The sequence below is a fragment of the Schistocerca nitens genome, chromosome 1 (assembly GCF_023898315.1).
Source record: "Schistocerca nitens isolate TAMUIC-IGC-003100 chromosome 1, iqSchNite1.1, whole genome shotgun sequence".
Lineage (NCBI taxonomy): Eukaryota > Metazoa > Arthropoda > Insecta > Orthoptera > Acrididae > Schistocerca > Schistocerca nitens.
In genome coordinates, this window is record NC_064614.1 from 107331986 (window position 1) to 107345186 (window position 13201).

Below are 13201 nucleotides of genomic sequence, written 5' to 3' on the forward strand. Positions count from 1 at the left end.
GGCTGTAAAAAACCTTATGACAGCACGCACTTCACATTTGGCGGGGTTTTCTATTGCAGCACACATTTCAAACTGCCACAAAAACTAAACTAGCGCAGGTACGACGTTCACTCGACCACGGCTTGATGCAGACTGACCTGTTGAGTGCGTGAACGCACAGATGGCGTCGCTACTCCCCCCACAGCCCGCACTGTGACCAATCGGAGGTTACTTTCTGAACCGCCCTCGTATATCCGTGCAGTGCAAAATTGAGGAAATGGGACGGCATAAACATTGAGCTGCGTGAAAATGAAACTTCTGGACGAAATTCGGTAGACATACGGGTGAAATATGTGCACAAATAGGCGTGAATTACGTAACAAATGTGTGCACATGTGATAAAATCGATGGGTAAAAGCCACATTCTAAACCCCTGGATCGATTCCAATCAAATTTGGTGCACATAGTAGTTACAGTGTGGAAAGAGATACTGTCGTGGCTGAACCACCAGTCTACTATTGAGTGTGATAATATGGAGAGAGAAGGGAGGTTGAGGAAATGTACAGACAGCGAGGGGTTGGTTCAAATGGCTCTGAGCACTATGGGACTTAACATCTATGGTCATCAGTCCCCTAGAACTTAGAACGACTTAAACCTAACTAACCTAAGGACATCACACAACACCCAGTCATCACGAGGCAGAGAAAATCCCTGACCCCGCCGGGAATCGAACCCGGGAACCCGGGCGTGGGAAGCGAGAACGCTACCGCACGACCACGAGCTGTGGACACAGCGAGGGGGAAGGACGAGATAGGTAAATTAATTCTATTTATTTATATTACAAGAATTGCATCAAACGAAATATTTCAACCTAAATTAATTATTATGATTATCACAGAAAGAGGAGGAGATGGACAAGGATGGAGGGGAATCGACAGAGGGATTGGAGAGGAGGAGATGCCAGAGGAAGGGAAGAGGAGCAGGTGGTCAGAGAGAGACGTGGTAGGGAGATGGACACAGAGAGGAAAGGGGTGGAGGGCAGAGACTGGAGGAGCAGGCGGACGGAGAAGGAGGGAGATGCATTTTTGTAGATCAGCGCGATTGTCGGGCGAATCAATCAAATCCAAGTATATTTTTATGCACTTATTTTAATTTAATGTTGAGGGTGATGATGTTTAGCGCTTCGCTGTCTTGTGAAATACTGAATTATTGTAATCACAAACTTCTACCAGTCTCCAAATAACGACTCCAGTGCAAACATTAAACTGCTGTAGATAGGTGATTGGGCTATTACAGTAGCGCGTACATATTTTTAACTCAACATAACGCTAGTGGACGAATCAGAATGTGTTTTCCTCTTCTTTCTTGTTACGAACTTATCCATGATTAGAAGCTATCATAACAGTACACAGTACGCCGGCTGGAGTGGCCGTGCGGTTCTAGGCGCTACAGTCTGGAGCCGAGCGACCGCTCTGGTCGCAGGTTCGAATCCTGCCTCGGGCATGGATGTGTGTACTGTACTTAGGTTAGTTAGGTTTAATTAGTTCTAAGTTCTAGGCGACTGATGACCTCAGAAGTTATGTCGCATAGTGCTCAGAACCATTTGAACCATTTTTTGAACAGTACACAGTACAAAAACAACAAACGGCAGCACTTATGGTGAGTGGACCGATGCCGCTGCGTTCCTCGTTAATTTGACTCGATTTTGTAATCACTGAAGTAACGTCACATATTCTGTCAACCCGTGAAGTATTTTGCTTCCTTCCCCCACCCCTTGTGCGCGTTTCGCTTCTAATGTATGTTTTTTGAATAGAGTTGGCGAGAGAGAACAGCTATTTCTTAGTTGCATGGTTGCTTTCTGCCTTGCTGTAGCTTCTCAGTTAGTCTCCCGTTCTTCCATTGCACCGGCTTCATTTTTTTCGTCCATCTTACTCAGTTTCACTCGTTCAAAGGCCTTTTTCCAGAGTAGTGCCTTGAAAATGACGGGTTGTTCACATGATGAAACATGGTTGTCGAGCACGTTAACCTGCTACATCCCCAAAAGTTGTTTGAACGTCACAACCTGACGTGTCTGTAACTACTTTAGCACTGTGTAGCAAATTGTTGTGATCAAAAAGTCAGTATAAATTTAAAAACTGAATAAATCACAGAATAATGTAGATAGAGAGGTACAAATTGACACACATGCTTGGAATGACATGGGGTTTTATTAGAAGCAAAAAAATACACTCCTGGAAATGGAAAAAAGAACACATTGACACCGGTGTGTCAGACCCACCATACTTGCTCCGGACACTGCGAGAGAGCTGTACAAGCAATGATCACACGCACGGCACAGCGGACACACCAGGAACCGCGGTGTTGGCCGTCGAATGGCGCTAGTTGCGCAGCATTTGTGCACCGCCGCCGTCAGTGTCAGCCAGTTTGCCGTGGCATACGGAGCTCCATCGCAGTCTTTAACACTGGTAGCATGCCGCGACAGCGTGGACGTGAACCGTATGTGCAGTTGACGGACTTTGAGCGAGGGCGTATAGTGGGCATGCGAGAGGCCGGGTGGACGTACCGCCGAATTGCTCAACACGTGGGGCGTGAGGTCTCCACAGTACATCGATGTTGTCGCCAGTGGTCGGCGGAAGGTGCACGTGCCCGTCGACCTGGGACCGGACCGCAGCGACGCACGGATGCACGCCAAGACCGTAGGATCCTACGCAGTGCCGTAGGGGACCGCACCGCCACTTCCCAGCAAATTAGGGACACTGTTGCTCCTGGGGTATCGGCGAGGACCATTCGCAACCGTCTCCATGAAGCTGGGCTACGGTCCCGCACACCGTTAGGCCGTCTTCCGCTCACGCCCCAACATCGTGCAGCCCGCCTCCAGTGGTGTCGCGACAGGCGTGATTGGAGGGACGAATGGAGACGTGTCGTCTTCAGCGATGAGAGTCGCTTCTGCCTTGGTGCCAATGATGGTCGTATGCGTGTTTGGCGCCGTGCAGGTGAGCGCCACAATCAGGACTGCATACGACCGAGGCACACAGGGCCAACACCCGGCATCATGGTGTGGGGAGCGATCTCCTACACTGGCCGCACACCACTGGTGATCGTCGAGGGGACACTGAATAGTGCACGGTACATCCAAACCGTCATCGAACCCATCGTTCTACCATTCCTAGACCGGCAAGGGAACTTGCTGTTCCAACAGGACAATGCACGTCCGCATGTATCCCGTGCCACCCAACGTGCTCTAGAAGGTGTAAGTCAACTACCCTGGCCAGCAAGATCTCCGGATCTGTCCCCCATTGAGCATGTTTGGGACTGGATGAAGCGTCGTCTCACGCGGTCTGCACGTCCAGCACGAACGCTGGTCCATCTGAGGCGCCAGGTGGAAATGGCATGGCAAGCCGTTCCACAGGACTACATCCAGCATCTCTACGATCGTCTCCATGGGAGAATAGCAGCCTGCATTGCTGCGAAAGGTGGATATACACTGTACTAGTGCCGACATTGTGCATGCTCTGTTGCCTGTGTCTATGTGCCTGTGGTTCTGTCAGTGTGATCATGTGATGTATCTGACCCCAGGAATGTGTCAATAAAGTTTCCCCTTCCTGGGACAATGAATTCACGGTGTTCTTATTTCAATTTCCAGGAGTGTACAAACGTTCAAAAAATGCCCGACAGATGGCGCTACATCTGATCAGAATAGCAATAATTAGCATAACAAAGTAAGACAAAGCAAAGATGATGTTCTTTACAGGAAATGCTCAATATGTCCACCATCACTCCTCAACAATAGCTGTAGTCGAGGAATAATGTTGTGAACAGCACTGTAAAGCATGTCCGGAGTTATGGTGAGGCATTGGCGTCGGATGTTGTCTTTCAGCATCCCTAGAGATATCGGTCGAACACGATAAACTTGCGACTTCAGGTAATCCCAAAGCCAATAATCGCACGGACTGAGGTCTGGGGACCTGGGAGGCCAAGCATGACGAAAGTGGCGGTTGAGCACACAATCATCACCAAACCCCATGACATTCCAAGCATGTGTGTCAATTTTTACCTCTCTATCTACATTATTCCGTGGTTTATTAAGTTTTCAAATTTATACTGACTATTTGATCACCCTATATATATATATATATATATATATATATATCGCACCGCACTGGAAGAAGAGGCAGTTCCCAGACTGTGAGCGCAGTGAGGGAGGTCGCGATCCGCCACCGCCGACTGCGCAGTATGCTCGGCCACGGAATCTGCCTCTAGCCCCGTCCCCCTCCCCCCTGAGACCCGGCGCGGCGCCCCGGGTCGTGAGCAGTAAGCACGCAGTAGCTGGCAGCCGGCAGTCGGTAGCCGCACACGTGTCCGCCCGCCGGTGGGCGGCGGTGGCGTGTTTGCCATTCCCGAGTCGCGCCGCGCCGGTGTCACGCCCAATCAATAGCACCCAGCCGGTCGCGGGCGGTGGGCGGCGGTAGGCGGCGGTGGGCGACGCCGGCGTCCCGTCCCGACCCATCCCGCGGCTGCACGTGCCGGCCACGCGCCACAACGTGCCGGCGGCCAAGACGTACGGCGTCTGCCAACACACTGTCGCCCTTGTGTTGCCTGGCAGGGGCGTGCACACGCGCCAGGCAGCAGACGACGTAACAACTCGAAGTAACGCGGTTACTAAAAACAGTTCAACAGTTTCCGAAACCCAAATATCTACGCGTTTATTGCCTATAGGATGTCTCCCGCTGAACTAGACGAAACATTAGCCAGAGACATATGCCTCGAACCACCTTATAACATCCGACGTAAGATCAGAGAAGTAACGCACAATAATTTTTTGCTCCTCTAGTGTTGCAACTGGAAAGTCGAAGTTTCAGGACGATACAGTCTGACGTTTGTGCTACAGAGCGTATTTTATTTTCATGTGCAGCTCTAGCTAGAGAAGTCTGAACTACGAAACAAACATGGTGCGCATGTTACTGTCGTCCACAGGTAAAGAGCAGCTAAGTGTAATTCGATATTTGTAGCCCAAAGGGCATAAACTGAATTAAATTGACAGACACATGCGAGGTGTGTACGGGTACACAGTAGCAATATCTCCAAATGTTGTGCATTCTTCCAAGAGGGCCGTATGAACCTCAGTGATTCGTCACGAGCTGGCCGCGGTGGCCGAGCGGTTCTACGCGCTTCAGTCCGGAACCGAGCTGCTGCTACGGTCGCAGGTTCGAATCCTGCCTCGGGCATGGATGTGTGTGATGTCCTTAGGGCTTTTTTTTTGGTTATCAGTCTACTGACTGGTTTGATGCGGCCCTCCACGAATTCCTTTCCTGTGCTAACCTCTTCATCTCAGGGTAGCACTTGCAATCTACGTCCTCAATTATTTGCTTGAAGTATTCCAATCTCTGTCTTCCTCTACAGTTTTTGCCCTCTACAGCTCCCTCTAGTACCATGGAAGTCATTCCCTCATGTCTTAGCAGATGTCCTATCATCCTGTCCCTTTCCTTGTTTTCCACATATTCCTTTCCTCTCCAAATCTGAGTGGGAGTTGCTCTAGCATCAGCCGTACAGTCCGGACCTTGTACGGTCGGACTTTAATCTGTTTGGTCCCAAGTAGAAATTCCTGGCCGGCCAATGCTTTGTGAATGATGCGAAAGTGAAATCAGCAGTCCGGAGTCGCCAGTACTCCAACCAAAAGGACTTCTACGACCAGGGCACCTTGAAACTGGTACCACGATGGGAGAAATGGCTTACCTATGTAGAAATGTAGGTGAAAGGTTTAAGTTCATTTGTGATTTTTTGTTACCTATTAAACTTCTTGGTAGTGAAATTGTTGTGCGTTACTTAACGATCTTCCCTCGTACGTAAAGCCATTTATTTATGTATTCAACAACGGGTACGCCCACTATTATGTAATATTAGTCGACGAAAATAGAAAGATCGAATTATACGAGTAGATACACATAGAATATAAAGAATATCCATCGTGTTAGGGGTATGGGTACAGATATTGTGGTTACTGGTGTCTTAATATGTATCCACTGCAGCACGTTGATTGTTTTTTCTCTGCATCGAACACTGTTTCGGAAAATACATCACAGAGTTGACTACCTGATGTTTTATGCACGATCGTAGCTGCTGCTTGAAGTGGACCACACCTTTCAGTGAAGGCCACCCGTTTTGCGTCGATCCATCCACACACTAATACCTGACCTGCTGCACAAGGAAAAATAAACATTAAAGGCTTATTTGGGCCATGCGTACTTTGAGATACTAACCAACTAAAAAATATACTACTTTTAATAGCTACAATTATTAGTCTGCAAAGGAACTTAACCCTGATTTAATGCTGTTCGGTACAATGACCATAGTCCTCAGTTGAAATATCTGCACTTATATTCTGCCGGCCACTGTGACTGAGCGGTTCTAGGCGCTTCATTCCGGAACCATGCGGCTGCTACGGTCGCAGGTTCTAATCCTCGGGCATGGATGTATGTGATGTGCTTAGGTTAGTTAGGTTTAAGTAGTTCTAAGTCTATGGGACTGATGACCTCAGATGTTAAGTCCCATAGTGCTCAGAGCCATTTGAACTTACATTCTTAACACCCTGCTCAAGGTTTTCTATGAGGGGAGGACATGTGGTCACCCATGACTTTACTGAAAGCCGCTTGAGCATTTGCCTGAAATGGTTTAGGTAACCCACGGAACATCGAATACATAGTCTATTGGAGGAGGGGGGCCACGGAAGAGCCTCCAAATCGCCCAGACAGTTCATATAGACGTTTACTATGTGTAGAGGAGCATTGTCGTGCTGAAAAATGGCACCTCGGTATTGTTACATAAACGGTAACACGTGAAGACGGAGAATGCCCATGACATACGGCTGTGCCGTCAGAGTCCTTTCAGCGGCTATCCGGTGACCTGAAGTCTTACCAGCTGTCTGCTCATACCTTGATGCCAAGCGTAACACTACTGTTCCTCTCCAGAGCCCTGGAAGTATGGACCTCTCCCCATGTCGCCTCCCAACTCGCAACCGACGGTCACACGAGGTAGTGCAGAGCCGTCATTGATCACTGAATGCGGTGTGACGCCATTTACCAGTAGTCCGGTCACAGCATCACTCCAAACGCAGATGTTCGTGTTGTGGCGTTACCGGCAGCCTACGCATGGAACAGTAATACGTTAGTCTGTATGCTGCTGGTCTCCGATCAATGGTGCAACGTGATACACAATTTTGCAGGGAGTCTATTACTTGTTGCTGGATGCCAGGCACAGATCTGAAGGGGTTGCACAATACGGCGATCCTTCATTGTAGTCGTCAGACCTTGACAACAAATATGCCTTCCCTTTCTAACGTCTGTTCATCCACCAGTCCTAATACCTTTTTCGGTGTGACCAGATTCCAGTAATCATCTTCTGTCCTACATTATTTAAATTGGGACAAAGTGAAGAAGGCCTAGCAGAATTAATTTGTATTTAACTTTTCGACGTTGTTGAAGCTCTGGCCGGTGTCTTCCAGGCTGCTGTTCCTGCTTCGTGAGCAAGTTTATAAAAATAGGTTGTGGTAAGAGGTTTGAATCCTGTCTTTAAATAAAAAGTTTTGGCCATGGTGTCATTTTCCATCATACGGTTTATTTCCAAATTCTGATACACTTCCAATACTGGTTACAATATTCATATGTATTAGTAACGACAGCAGTTCCTAGAGCGACCCTCAAAATACGTCCACTTCTTACCATCCGTGCTGTCCGGAGTGGCCGAGCGGTTCTAGGCGCTACAGTCTGGAACTACGCGACCGCTACGGTCGCAGGTTCGAATCCTGCCTTGGGCATGGATGTGTGTGATGACATTAGGTTAGTTAGGTTTAAGTAGTTCTAAGTTCTAGGGGACTGATGACCTCAGCAGTTAAGTCCCATAGTGCTCAGAGCCATTTGAACCATTTTGAACCTACCATCCGAGACAACGAAGTGCGTCGTCTGCCTCGGGACGTCAGAGACCTTATGCAACCTCCAGGTTCTGGCTGAAGTTGTTGCTCTGGATTTTGTTTGCAAACTTTGACACAGGTTCATTCTATTACAAAAACTAGAAAAATGTGAAACTTACAGTTTGAGAATAATGCTTACGGTAACTATTGGTAATTATTTACGAGAATATATGTTTATATTGTGTTGACAATGGTATAATTAATGACTTTGGCGTGTTTTCCACTCTAATTGTCGAACAGGTGTTTTCCTACAAATAGGTTAGATTTGTTTTATGTCCCACATCACGATTTACAAATAACAAAAGTAATTTTGGTGTGAACATTTTTGTGAGTCAACAACGCTTTTTAATTCAAAATAACGACACAATTTTCATATTTAAAATTTAGTTATTTTCTATTTGGGATAGAATTAACAAAAACTACGAAGCATTTCGGTATCTCTGTCCTCTACGTTTTTGGATGAGACATAAAGTTCCAAATGGTATTGTAATTAGTTAGTTATTGCACAACTTGTATTTTTCATCTTTTGCTTTGTTACCGAAATTAACATGGCTATCTCTATGATATTAGCGATCAGAGCTTTGTTTAAATGTAATACACATTTTTTTCTATGATGGTAGCGTTCAGAGGTTTATTAACATGTTATATAGATTCTGCCTGTTCTAAAAATTTATATTTTGTTGTTAACTGTGTGGTTGCAAATTTGGTCGCAAGTCTACATTGAAGATAATTTTCGAGAATCTGTAAAATCCACCCTGCATTTCTTGTCTATAGAACTTAAAGGGTGTCTACAAATGTTATCCGTTGAAATACTGTTTGAACAAATTGTAAAGATGAACTAGAAAGTTTTACAGAATCTACCAATACTATCGCCAAAATGTTACACCTTTCGTTCTTTTGCAATCCAACGTCGGCCCATTGTCACATCTGCATGGCCCACAAATATAGATATCACTCGACTAGACCAGAAGGTCAAATGGAGACCCAGAATGAGGCTCCATTCAAACTCTTGTCATGTGCTGATAACGTTTCCTCACATGAGTACTCAGCATCTCCGTGTCCTTCAGTTATCACTCCACGTCTGACGCTATTCACATCCTTCCTACCTCTCACAGAGAATTTCAGTTCTTAATCATTTACTTAACTGCCGATTGTGTGTACTAGTACGATGTTACATATGAAAGTGCCTTGTGGGTGCTTCACATTTTTTGTCTGGTGGTATACTCAGAAAACATTACCAAGTAATGTTTTCCTTGATATGCACAGAAAATTGCTGGATGTACTCAGCTGGTGCAGTGAGACTATTCTTATTTTTAAATAGTTCTTTACAATGAGTCTGTCTGCTACTTCTAAATATTATTCTTGCGGCCCTTTTCTGCAGAACGAAAATTATGTGGTGTTTGGTGCTTAACATCCCCAAAAAAGAATCCCACAACCAAGAACTGAGTCCAAATAGGAACAGTTTGTCACCAGAAGGCACTGACTGTTACAACATAGCCGGCCGAAGTGGCCGTGCGGTTAAAGGCGCTGCAGTCTGGAACCGCAAGACCGCTACGGTCGCAGGTTCGAATCCTGCCTCGGGCATGGATGTTTGTGATGTCCTTAGGTTAGTTAGGTTTAACTAGTTCTAAGTTCTAGGGGACTAATGACCTCAGCAGTTGAGTCCCATAGTGCTCAGAGCCATTTGAACCATTTGTTACAAAATAAAGGCGGAAGTCAAAGAGCATAACATGTTGATGACCGATATTTTGCCAACTATCGACAAAGAAAATATCCTTCTTTCACAAATCCCGCTACCACCAGGGGAGCGGTGCTCCAGATTCCGCCACCTATCCATCCAGATTTAACGTTTCCCGTGGTTTCCATAATGTGATAAGGCAATTTCAGGGACGATAACTTTGTGAAGAAAACCGTCTACCACTTCCCTCCAACCCAAACACCAGATCCCTCCCCAATAGCCACACTGTCGACGGGGCGTTAATGCTAAACTTCTTTCAGAAAGTCGCCTTAATGCTTGAGCTCTTCTCCATGACTACGACGCGCTCATACATCGCAATTGAAACTCGGAAAACTCCTCTCAGAATTGAATCCCGAATTTAATAAATACTCCTCCAACAAAGAGTTTCTATCGACATGGAAAACGTAAATGTCTGCTTCTAAATAAAACGAATTTTGATTCGCAGTGCTTCTGAATGGCGTGCGCAAGGAGTCTTCAACCTTCACTGCCCGCAATGCAGCAGCTGTAAATAGCCGCGTCAAGTATTGAGCAATTCGACACTTGTGACTGAGCGAGGAGTCCTGGAGGGGCGTTGAGAAATTTATATCCGGGAGGCATACCGCTGTTCTAATTACGACAGCCTTGCCATTTGACCGCATGTCTGTGAAATGAGTGTCCTGCACCTCTACTGCCTAAAGACTTCAAGCTAATGGTCTTTCATTATGTGGCGGCTACTGGCCTCGTGTCCGGAGTATTTTGATTGCCGTTCATGCAGTACCAAGTAGTACATAAACTGAAGTACGCAGGGGTGCAGCAAACTGATGCCTTTCCGAGAGTGTTATCTAGAACTCATAATTGTGTTGAGTAGAACAGGTGCACCAGTAACATGATCTGCCCCCAATCGAGACCATATGAAAGAATGCAGATATAATAGCAGCCAAATACTACGAACGAGCATAAATAAATGAAAACACTCAGGCAAACACCGATAGAAAATGGTTTTGACGCGGGGTTAATTGATAGAGTTAATGCAGCAGTTAGATACAGAAACGATCAAAACAAAAGAAATCCGCAGAAAGACAGTCATGTCATGCCATGTAAGCGAATTACCTCACATAAAATGGCGAGGTTGTTCAGTAAGAATGGGATGAAAATTGTATTCAGGACGGACGAAAACCAGGATCACAGGGTAAACTGTAACACTGGTACACAAGGAAACGGGATGGGGAAAGCGGGAGTTCGTGAAATAAAGTGTCAGCAATAAGAAATGAGTTATGTGGTCCAAACGGGAGGAAACTTTCAAATAAGATTTAAAGAGCGTAATAATAAAGAGAACGGATCATCGGCGGTGGCTAAGTGCCTGAGGAATGAGGAGAGTTGGTTGGGTAGCATCATAGACAGCATGAAACTATTGCAGATTAAAGGAAAAGGTTGGTTGTGATCAAATTTAGGGGAGACGAGATTTTGTGCCGTTTAAGAGAGCAGTGCGTCAACGCGGCAAACGACAAGACATAGGTGTCCTCGGGACCTTTTTGTGCCGAGTTTAGCGTCGTCCTCCTTGAGAAACGGACAACAACTTATTCTCCTTAGGGTCATTAATTTTTAATGTTTCCTGTTGACCGTTATACGGGATACAGACATTGCTACGTCGGTGCAGTATTGGAGTTAAGCATTTGCAAGGACTTGTTCAAAAATTTAACCGTAGACTGTAGCATCGTTGAGGGGATGTGGTGTACGTAACTAGATAGTAGTTTCTTTGGTAGGTGCTACTTCCTTCATTTTACAGCTGAGCTTTGTGCGGGTAATATGCGGCGCTATGAAATGTTCAAGGATGAGAGTTACGTTTGACAGTGTAGGTGTGCTGCTGGCTTCTTGGTTATGTTGTACCACAAGGCAATAAAGAGATTTATATGGTTTTCAGTATGTGTAATTAGTACTGTGGCATCCGATTCATATTGTCTTGTGTTATAGCACTCGATTATTGGATAATATAGTCCCGAAAAATGTTGTGGTAAATATATAGACCGTCTAACAATTGATGGTCAGCTTTTTCAGTAGTAATACAAATATAACTTCATAAGGCGAAGGTCGTCTCCCAACCTTCTTATGTTGATCCAGGTTTACAGTGGTTCCTAATGTTATATTTCTTCTTCTTTCTTTTTAAATAATTTTTTACCCTTTTAGCCAATAAATATACATATATTTTCCTCAAGTAACGTTATTCATAACATATTGTTTAATATCTTCATCATCAACAACAGCGACGACGACAACAACAACATCTTCCAGCGTGTCCAAAAAAACAGACACCACACATTCATATAAACAACAACTTCAATAATAATAATAATATCAGAACCCCAATACTGAAACGTACCGGTATTATTAATTATATGGTTCAAATGGCTCTAAGCACTATGGGGCTAAACATCTGAGGTCATCAGTCCCCTAGACTTAGAACTACTTAAACCTAACTAACCTAAGGACATCACACACATCCATGCCCGAGGCAGGATTCGAACTTGCGACCGTAGCAGCAGCGCGTTTCCGGACTGAAGCGCCTAGAAACGCTCGGCCACAGCGGCTTGCTGATAATTACGTAATGTATCAGATTCCAAGAACATTGTAAACACGACCTATCACACAGTGTGGATATAATTACACTTTCGCTGCTACCGAGCGAGGTGGCGCAGTGGTTAGCACACTGGACTCGCATTCGGGAGGACGACGGTTCAATCCCACGTCCGGCCATCCTGATTTAGGTTTTCCGTGATTTCCCTAAATCGCTCCAGGCAAATGCCGGGACGGTTCCTTTGAAAGGGCACGGCCGACTTCCTTCCCGTCCTTCCCTAATCCGATGAGACCGATCACCTCGTTGTTTGGTCTCTTCCCCCAAACAATCCAATCCAATCCAACTTTCGCTGCTTGAGAGGGGCCCCATGAAAAACGAGTGTCGTAGGACAACGAAAGGCTGTAGAAACTTTTGTAAAGACCTACAGAAGAGAAATAACGAATAAACCATTGAAAGAAACACGTTTTAATTTTCACATGCAAGGGTAACATTTGTTACTTGAGTACCATGTTTACGTTCCAGGTTACAAACGTTGCTCAATGTAACGACCATCTGCATCCACGGACAGCCTGGAACCGCACTAGACATTGCTCTATTGCTGGCCGAGACATCTCAGCCTCCCTCTCTACGCACATCTTCAACCTCCAACGTGTGTTAGTGTCCCATGGCCGTGTTTCTGCCATTGCAACAGTAACGTCTTCAATAATTTCTGACGCAGGCAGTCGGCTCTCCTAGGAGCAATTTGTAACCTCCCCCTCACTTATCGACCTTAATGACAGTGAAAATTTAACCCGCGTGTACCTAATGGAAATTTGGGAAAAGCAATCGTCGCCGAAGTTAATTTGTCGGTAAAGAGGGAGGAAAGGGTTACATCTTAATGAAAGGAAAAATGCAAATGAAACTGGTGGAAATTAATTTTGAAAAGGGGTAAAGTTAATAAAGAAAGTAAATGTGCGGCCGTTACGTCAAC